Raw genomic sequence first — 9,532 nt, 5'->3', positions numbered from 1 at the left:
GACGTTGCATTGAATATACAGGTCAGTTTGGGTAGAATTCATGTCTTTATGATTCTGAGTCTTCAAATTCATAAACAAGGGATAGCTATCTTTTTATTGGGTCTCCATGAATGTCTTCCAAGTGAAAGTTTATTGTTTTCTGTTTCCAGATCTTACACATTTTGTGTTGGGTTTATTCCTAGATACTTCATAGTTGGTGTTTTTTTTTTGCCATTGTAAGTGATATCCTTTAAATTGACACTTTGTAATAGTTTATAGATAAAGTAGAAATAAGTAGGAGTTTTGTAAATTGTGGCTGGATAGAACAGTTTGCCATTGGTTTTAGTAATTTGTTCTTTCTAATAATTTGTTGATTGGGGTTTTCTGTATAAACAATTATTGTATGGAAATAATGTCAGTTCCAGTCATTTTGCTTTTTATTTTCCTTAAAGTGTAACACTGGTTAGGACCTCTAGTGTAACGTCCGTAGAGATGCTGATGTCTTCTTGACCTTCTTGACTTGGGCACTTTATTTCATCCTGATTTTGAAAAGGAAATTTATAATTGTTTTTTAGGTTTTTTGGGTACATAAATTTAGAGCAGTATTTTTAGAGGTTTTTTGTAAATCCCCTTTGTGAAAGAAGGGTCCTCTTTTTTTTAGTTTACTGAAAATTCTTTATTTTTTTAAAATTCTTTATTTTGAATGGACATTGAATTTAATCAGATTTTTCCTTTGGCTATTGAGATGATCATATTTTTATCACCCTTTAATATATTAATATGGTAGGGCGCCTGGGTGGCTCAGTGGGTTAAGCCGCTGCCTTCGGCTCAGGTCATGATCTCAGGGTCCTGGGATCGAGTCCCGCATCGGGCTCTCTGCTCAGCAGGGAGCCTGCTCCCTTCTCTCTCTCTCTCTCTCTGCCTGCCTCTCTGCCTGCTTGTGATCTCTGTCTGTCAAATAAATAAATAAAATCTTTAAAAAAAAAAAATATATTAATATGGTAAATGCCATTTATAGACTTCCTGCTATTAAATTATCCTTGCATTCTTTTTTTATTTTTCTTTTTTTTAAGATTTTTTGTGTTTGAGAGAGCACGAGACAGCAAGCAGGAGCGGGGGGAGGGAGAGGAAGAATCAGGCTCTCTGCGGAGCGGGGAGCCTGACACTCAGCTTGATCCCAGGACTCCTAAGACCATGACCTAAGCCAAAGGCAGATGCTTAACCGACTGAGCCACCGGGGCACCCTGTCCTTGCATTCTTAGGATAAACTACTCGACCATAAGGTATGACCAGTCTTATATGCCTTTGTACTCAGCTTATATGCTGTGTAGGATTTTTGCGTTTTTATTAATGAACAACATGGGCTTGTGATTTCCCTTTCTCATTTTGCCTTCATCTGTGTTTTAAGGCTCAAGGAATGATACAAGGAGTGTTCTATTTATATGTTCTCTGGGAGAATTTGAATAAGATGGGAATGTTCTCTCCCTTCAACTTTCGGTAGAATTCACGTATAAAACCGTAAGGGATGGGCGTTATCTTCGTGGGAAGACATGTATTTATTTTATTTATTTATTTATTTATTTTTAGATATTTTATTTATTTATTTGAGAGAAAGACAGTGAGAGAGCATGAGCGAGGAGAAGGTCAGAGGGAGAAGCAGACTCCCCGTGGAGCTGGGAGCCCCATGCGGGACTCGATCCCGGGACTCCGAGACCATGACCTGAGCCGAAGGCAGCTGTCCAACCAACTGAGCCACCCAGGCATCCCTTTTTTTTTTTTTTTTTTTTAATATTTTGTATTTATTTTTATTGTTAAAGTAAACTCTGAGCCCAGACTGGAGCTCCAGCACAAGCGCAAGAGCTGCCCCGGGGGCGGCTGAGCCCTGTGAGCGCCCCGGGGGGCAGATCTCACAATAAGCTGTAATTCTGTTAATACCTCTGTGAGTGCTTAGGTACCTTATTTCTCCTTGAAGTGGTTTAAGTAGTAGTATTTCTAGGAATTTTCCCATTTCGTCTAAGTTGAACGTTTATTGGCATGTCGTCGTTGGGAGTGCTGTCTTCTGGTCTCTCCTGTGTTTGCAGTTAATTTCTTCTCTTTCACTTACAGCATTGCTTGTAGTAGACGGTGTTACTGTTCCCTCAATACCGGCTCCCCTTCTTGGAAGAGGACCAGACATCCCCACCTACGGTCGTGTGAGGGGCCCCTCATGTACCCGCCCAGCCAGCAGTCACTGGAGTCCAGACGGCATCTATGGGAGCAGAAACCTGAAAAGATATCCTGTGTGATTGTCCTGGCCCTCTGGATCTTTCTCTCTCCCACAAAGATGGCATGTCTGTGCCTGGGAAGTCCCAGGACGGAGAGGACGCGTGGAGGAACGTCTGACAATAGGTCTGTAGTTGAAATATGCAGTAGCAAAAAAATAAATGAGATTTGGGATTTTGTCAGTTGCCACAGCGCATTATAGTGAAAGCGGACTGATGAATTATTCATCCATATCTTCTGTTATTTCTTTTCTTAGATAAATCATTGTGGAGGTTATTTTTATTGGCCTTTTCACAGAACCAACTTTTGGCTTTGTTGATTTTTTCTATTGTATCTTGGTTTTCTATTTCATTTTCTATTTCTGTTTCTGTCCTTACAATTATCTCTTCCTTCCACTTTCTTTGAGTTTATTGTTTGTTTTCTGCTTAGTTTTTGTGCTTAGTTGATTAATTTTTAGTCTTTTCCCCTTATATAAAAAGCATTTAAGGCAATAAGATTCCCTTGGAGCACTACTTTTCATATCCCTTGTGGTTTTTTCATTTTCTTGTTTTTGTTTCTTTGTTTAAATATGCTCTGTGCCCAGCATGGGGCTTGAACTCATGACCATGGGCTCTGCCACCTGAGCCAACCAGGCACCCATCCCCTGTTTGCAGTTAATTTCTTCTCTTTCACTTACAGCATTGCTTGTAGTAGTTTTGACAGATACTGTTTTCATTATCATTAAATCATAAAATGTAAGTTTTTATTATAGTTTCTTCTTTGACTCATAAATTATTTAAAAAGCATGTTATTTAATTTCAAAATCTATGGAAATTTTATTTTTTCTTATTTTTAAAGATTTTATTTATTTGACAGAGAGAGAGCACTCGTGTGCAAATGGGGGGGTGGGCAGAGGCAGAGGGAGAAGCAGACTCCCTGCTGAGCAGAGAGCCCGACGCGGGGCTCATCCCAGGCTCTTAGGATCATGACCTGAGCTGAAGGCAGATGCTTGACAAACAGTCACCCAGGCACCCCAATCTCTAGGAATTTTAAATTAACTCTATCTAGTTGCATTGTGGTCAGAATGTAGTTTTTGTAATACTCTTCTTTGAAATTTGTTGAGTTGTGTCTGCTTGGCTCACCAGCCACAGATAAAGGTGGTAGATTTGTCGGTTTCTGCTTGTACTTTTTCTTTTTTTTTTTTTTTTTTTTAAAGATGTGGGGCAGCGCAGTCTGTCCCACGCGGTGTGGTTCTTTTTTTTTTTTTTAAGATTTTATTTGACAGATCACAAGTAGGCAGAGAGAGAGAGAGGAGGAAGCAGGCTCCCTGCCGAGCAGAGAGCCCGATGCGGGACTCGATCTCAGGACCCTGAGACCATGACCCGAGCTGAAGGCAGAGGCTTAACTCACTGAGCCACCCAGGCGCTCCTCTGCTTGTACTTTTTATCAATTTATACTCTATATTTTAAACGTATTTCATTAGGTGCCTATATATTTAGAATTGTGTTATGATTTTGGGATAATTAAATCTTATGTCAATACACAGTTATCTCTTTTGAATTCTTTAATGCTCTTTATCTTAAGTCTTATATTATCTCATCTTTTTTTTTTTTTTTCAAAGATTTCATTTATTTATTTGACAGAGAGAAATTACAAGTACACTGAGAGGCAGGCAGAGAGAGAGAGAAGGAAGCAGGCTCCCTGCTGAGCAGAGAGCCCGATGCGGGACTCGATCCCAGGACCCTGAGATCATGACCTGAGCCGAAGGCAGCGGCTTAACCCACTGAGCCACCCAGGCGCCCTATTATCTCATCTTAATATGGCCAAACCAACTTTCTTCTAGTGAAAATTTGCTTGGAATACCGTTTTGGTGCTGTTATTTTCAACCTTTCTAAGTTCTTTTGCTTTAGATGTACCTACGTAGATTGCTAGATTTTTGAAAAATCTTACCTGACACTCTATGTTTTGTAACTTTCAACTTTTGGTTCACATATATTTATTGTAATTCTTGATGTATTAGTCTTTGATTCTATTTTCCTTTTTTATTTCTATTTGTGCCATGTATTTTGTTTTTGGCTTTTTTTCTTTCTTGCATTAGTATTTTTGGATTAACTGAATTCTTTTTTTTAAACTTTATTTATTTTAGAGAGAGAGCATGGAGGGGGAGCAGAGGGAGAGAAGCTCAAGTATGTTCCTCGCTGGGTGTAGAGCCTGACGTGGGACTCAGTCTCACAACACTGAGGTCACGACCAGAGCGGAAATCAAGAGCACAGTGCTTAACCGACTGAGCCCCCCAGGCGCCCCTGAGTTCTTTTTGAAACTTTTTTCCTATTCTGTGTTTTTCTTTCTTAAGATCTGGAATCATGCCGTGTCTTTTTTTTGGGCTATACTTGAAAGTTACCGTGTATCTTAGTTGAACAAGGTCTAAAGTCTCCAGACGCAGGGCTGATGCTCTCGGGCCGGTGCTCGCCTTCTGACGAGTACAGGACTGTGGTCCGATTGTTCGTTTCTGTCTTTTGTTTTGAACACCACAAATCTCTCATCCTCAGACGTCCGTTTGGGTTCTCGGACAGGGAAGGAAGTCGAGCGGGTGAGGTGCGCTCACAGACCAGCTCCACTTAGTGCCACGGGGATGACTCAGCCTCGCGGGACCAGCCTCCAAGCAGCCATGTGAAGTCTGTCTCAGGAAAGTCTGCCTGGGGAGTACTTTAAAGACACCTTCAATCACTCAGTAAACTCTCTTGGGTAAGAAGCGGAGGAACCTCGCTGCAGACTCCTATTTTCCTTCTGTCGTGAGGGTCAGCTGCCCCGCCCTCCTGTGTTGTCTGTGGGTCCATGTACATGTGTGTCCGTTGGCATCTGATGACTCTGCATCAGTGGGGTGGCACGGGGCGGGGGACAGGAAAGGTGCTGGCAGGAGGAGGAGGTCGGGTGTGCCTGCATGAGTGCAGTTGGAGTCTGTGCCGGCACGGTCCCAGCCGGGGACCAGTGGCTGCAGCCCAGGGTATGGGTTCTGGAGAATGCGGAGGCCAAGAGGCTGAGGGGGAGTCATGAAGAAAGCTGAAGAGGGAGACTGTTCTCAAAAGACGGAGCAGCGTTGCGGAGACACAGTTACGGGGAAAACCACCAACCCCTTAAGAGATGCGGTAATAGGGGTGCCTGGGTGGCTCAGTGGGTTAAAGCCTCTGCCTTCGGCTCAGGTCATGGTCTCAGGGTCCTGGGATCGAGCCCCGCATCGGGCTCTCTGCTCAGCGGGAGCCTGCTTCCCTCTCTCTCTGCCTGCCTCTCTGCCTACTTGTGATCTCTCTCTCTCTCTCTGTCAAATAAATAAAAAAAAGAGAAATGGTGATTTCTCGCCGAATGAGGATTCCCTTCATGTGCGCTCCTGTAAATGTGGTTTTACTTTTGTGACTCTTTTCTGTCATCTGAGGTTGGATAAACATGAGTTCGAACCCCTAGCGTTGGGAGTCGGTAGGCATAGAGAAAGCCGGCTGCCGGCTGCGGGAGTGTGCACGGGCGCGGACATTCTCGCTCTGGTCGTTTGGGAGAGACCAAATGAAGGCAAAGAAAAGCCTTTGAAACGGCCTTTCTCAGCAGCCCTCCAGGAACGTTACTAAATATGTTAAGACATCTGAGAGAGCCAGATCAGAGTGTTCTCTTATTTTCTGAGGGTTCTCAGAGGTATTACTGGCAGAATTTTTCATTTGAGAGAAAGTTCGAGAAATACCTCTGGGTGCCCTTAAGGGCTTCCTTTCTCAGACTCACTGAAGTAGATGAGAGTAGATAAACCCAGCAAACCTATTTCAAACCAGAGTGTATCAGGTCAAGCACAATTAAAAGGGTGGGTGAAGGATTTCTAGGTCTGTCTGAAAGCATGGAAAACTACCAAGACAGCAGAGCCCGTGCGGCCAAGATGCTGCAGGAGAGGGAGTCCCCTGGAGGGAGACTGACGCTTGGCCCCACGTGAGCCGATTCCAGCGTTGAAGTTGAGAAGCTGAGAAGAGCTTCTGGAAGTTTCACAGGGAGGTGATACCTGGAGTCCAGGGCTCCTCGGTGAGAAGGGGTCCTGATAAGCATCCCAGGGTTCCTGTTGGACCCCAGGAGGAACAGTGAGCCAAAACAGCCTCCCCTCACAAAGACAAATCCAGCTTGAGTCTCCCAATCTTAGGTTTATTTTATCTTTAAAGATATTTATTTATTTATTTGACAGAGAGACAGCAAGAGAGAGAACATGAGCAGGGCGAGCGGCAGAGGAGGAAGCAGGCTCCCCACGGAGCAGGGAGCCCTATGCGGGGCTCAATCCTAGGACCCTGGGATCTGACCTGAGCCGAAGGCAGACGCTTGACCGACTGAGCCACCCAGGCGGCCCTCAATCTTAGGCTTATTCAGGTGGTTTGTCCCTACCTTAACCCCTTCTGTAAACAACCGTAAATCTTCTCTGGGTGAACACAGTCCAATGCTTCAAATGATCTCTAACCTTTTTTGCCCATTAGGTCCAGCACTTAATGAAAAACTGACCTAGAGAACAGTGGCACCTGGTTACCCAAACCTTGGAGAGAAGCCGATAAAGAGAGAGCCCCGCAGGAGAGGCAGGTCCTAGAGTCAACACACGCAGACTTACAATAACTAATTCTTGTGTTCCGGAAATTAAATGATAAGACGGACAATTTCAGGAGAGAACAGGAGACTGTAAAAAAGAACCAAATAGAAACTCTAGAACTGAACAATGCCATGAAGGATACTAGTAATAAATGGGTTTAACTGTTGATTAGCATATATGAAATAAATATAGTAACACTAATATTGCATAAAGGAGATTCTAATGTCAAGAGCAAGATAGAAGAAAATGAAGAGGAATATTCCTTTTTTTTGAAGATTTTATTTATTTATTCTACAGAGCTAGAGAGAGTGCACAAGCAGAGGGAGCAGGAGGCAGAGGGAGAAGCAGGCTCCCTGCTGAGCAGAGAGCCCCATGCGGGGCTGGATCCCAGGACCCTAAGGTTACAGCCTGAGCCAAAGAAAGATGTTTCACCAACTGAGCCGCCCAGGCACCCCTGAAGAGGAATATTTCATAATGATGATGAGGTCAGTTCATTAAGAAGTTGTAACAGTATAAAATTCGTAAATACCTAAGAACAAACCATCAGAGTATAGAAGACAGTAACAGTGATAGTAACGGGAGAAAGAGAGAAGTGGCTCATCGAGGTGGGAGACTCCAGCCTCTCCTTCACCGGAGGACTGAAGACCAGGCACAGCAGGTAAGTGTTTCAAGTACTAGAACATTCTAGAACATTCACCAGAGTTGGCTACATGTTAGACCATAAAGCAACTCAGCCACTGTTGAGTGACTGAGATCAAACCAAGAATATCCTCTGGCCGCAGAAGAATTAGTTTAGTAATCAGCAACAAACAACAAACTAAGATACCCCAAATGTTCAGAAGTCGACCGACACGTGTGTGAACATGTGGCAGAGTGATCCGGTCACAGCGGAGAGGATCGCGTATTTCGAACTAACTATGTTGAAAATACCTAAGCTCGTAGGAGGCAGGAAAAGCTCTGCTTGTGACCTTAAAAATTGGTCTCCTGTCCATGAAAGTACAGAATATGAGCCACGTGTATGTATCACAATATACACAGTTGGAGACAAGAAAGGCTGAAGATCGCGACGTCAGCATCCGTCTTAGGAGGTTAGAGACGAACAAACGGCAGAGGAGAAGCAGCGCGACATGCAAGCACAACAAGACAGCACAGGTTCGCAGCGGACTCCGTAAGGGTGCGAGTTGGTCCTTTGAAATAACTGATAAAATGCAGAAAAGCCTTGGTCCCATGTCAAGCCCAAAGGAGCAAGGCACAGAAAACCAGCACCGAAAAGGGGACAGAGCTGTGAAATTTCAAAAGGTCCCTAGAGACCTAATGTGCACCTGAGACTGAGAACCTCAGGGGGTGATCTGGAGAACCCTTGGTGTCGGTATCTTTGGATTCTTTCCCCTCTCTTAAGCCTGTTCAGATTCCCCCAGTGAAGAATCTTCCAGTTTCCTGCCTGGAGGTACAACCCTGGTTGCTAGCTTTCTGGAAGTCCAGCAGGGCGAGAGGGCCGAGGCGTCTTCCTGTTCAGAACAGAAGCTCTCCCTGTATCTTTCCAACCTCCGAACGGGTGCTCTCGCCTCTGCTGGATCTGGTGACCCTAGACCAGGGGCCAAAGTCCAAGGCCCCTGCTAGGGAGCGAGAGGCAGCCCTGGGGGAAGAGGGAGCTCTGGCGGTCTTGCCAATTCTGCAACAGACTCTCCATCAGGGTTTCACCTCGGCCCCCCTGCCGGTCTCCCCCGCGGTCCCGGTGCCCTGAGCGGCCGAGGTGGGGGTCTGGTGCGCACCCATCTGCCTCCTGCACACAAACCTTTTCTCCAGTCTGTCTCTCAGCTTGCAACCTGGCCTGTGCTGTCATGCATTGTGGGCATGTTTTTAATTATAATGAGGTCAGATCTGTCCAAATCTGCCCCTTTCCCTTGTGCTGTGTTCCGCCCAGTTCGCGGGGGGGAGGGGGGGGCTCTGCCCTCCCTTCACCCCCGACCGGAACTGTCACACTCAGGCGTCATTACCTGCTGCAGACTGAGTGTCCGCGGTACAGAGCTCTCCGGAAGTTCCGCTGACTTCGGGAGCTTCCTGCCCCAGCACGACCCCGACCGTCAGGCTGCTCCCGCCTGCCCTCCAGGGTAACGGCACCCTCGTTTCTCGCCGCCTCCCTCGGCGGTGCTAGGACCGCGCTGCGGCTGCCGTCCTACCCCCCCCCCCCTCTCCGTGCAGCTCTAGCCTTAGAAGCAGAAACTCCCACCCTGGTCTTTCCTTGTTTACAACACGTGGTCTTCCCTGAGAGTTTGTACAGAAAAACAAAAACTTGATCTACTTCTCCCACCACCCGGAGAAATGCTTTAGAAGCAGGGAATCGAATGTCTGCCGTGGCGGGTCCCCTGTGCCTTGGGGCCCGCAGAGCCCCCTTTCCGGGAGGCATCCAAGGTCAGCCAGGGCTGCTGCTCGCCCCAGGGTGGGCCTGGCCCCCCACGCAGCCGCTGGCGGCTTCCCCACCTTGTGAGGGGCTTGGGAGGCTCCCCTGCTGCCGCTGTGGAGGAGGATGGTGGTGAGCTCGGCCTGTCCAGAGGCCAGCTAGTCCCCGGGGGAGCGAGCCCCGTTGGGAGGGACGGCAGGGAGCCCTGCCCTGGGAGGCCCGGGGCCTTCTCTGGGGCAAGCGAGGGAGATGCGGCCTGGAACCCGCTGCCTGGGACCCGCGTTCCCCTGGTCTTCATTGAATGTGACAGA

The 9,532-nt window shown here is 46.5% G+C and overlaps 1 long non-coding RNA gene across 3 annotated transcripts; it reads left to right on the top strand.

Moving 5' to 3' along the window:
- The first annotated feature begins 972 nt into the window (after positions 1-972).
- Positions 973-9,130, top strand: LOC131815092 (uncharacterized). 3 transcript variants are annotated; one of them, XR_009347561.1, is made up of 5 exons: positions 973-1,262; positions 2,086-2,367; positions 4,770-4,965; positions 6,714-6,909; positions 7,124-9,130. It is a non-coding gene; the product is annotated as an uncharacterized LOC131815092 (long non-coding RNA). The 3 variants fall into 3 exon arrangements; XR_009347560.1 differs by adding an exon at positions 6,431-6,609 and having other exon boundaries at positions 6,714-9,130; XR_009347559.1 differs by having other exon boundaries at positions 6,714-9,130.
- The last annotated feature ends 402 nt before the right edge of the window (positions 9,131-9,532 follow it).

The sequence above is a fragment of the Mustela lutreola genome, chromosome 14 (assembly GCF_030435805.1).
Source record: "Mustela lutreola isolate mMusLut2 chromosome 14, mMusLut2.pri, whole genome shotgun sequence".
Taxonomy (NCBI): Eukaryota; Metazoa; Chordata; class Mammalia; order Carnivora; family Mustelidae; genus Mustela; species Mustela lutreola.
The sequence above is the reverse complement of the archived record's forward strand: the minus strand, read 5'-3'. Positions and strand labels throughout refer to the sequence as shown.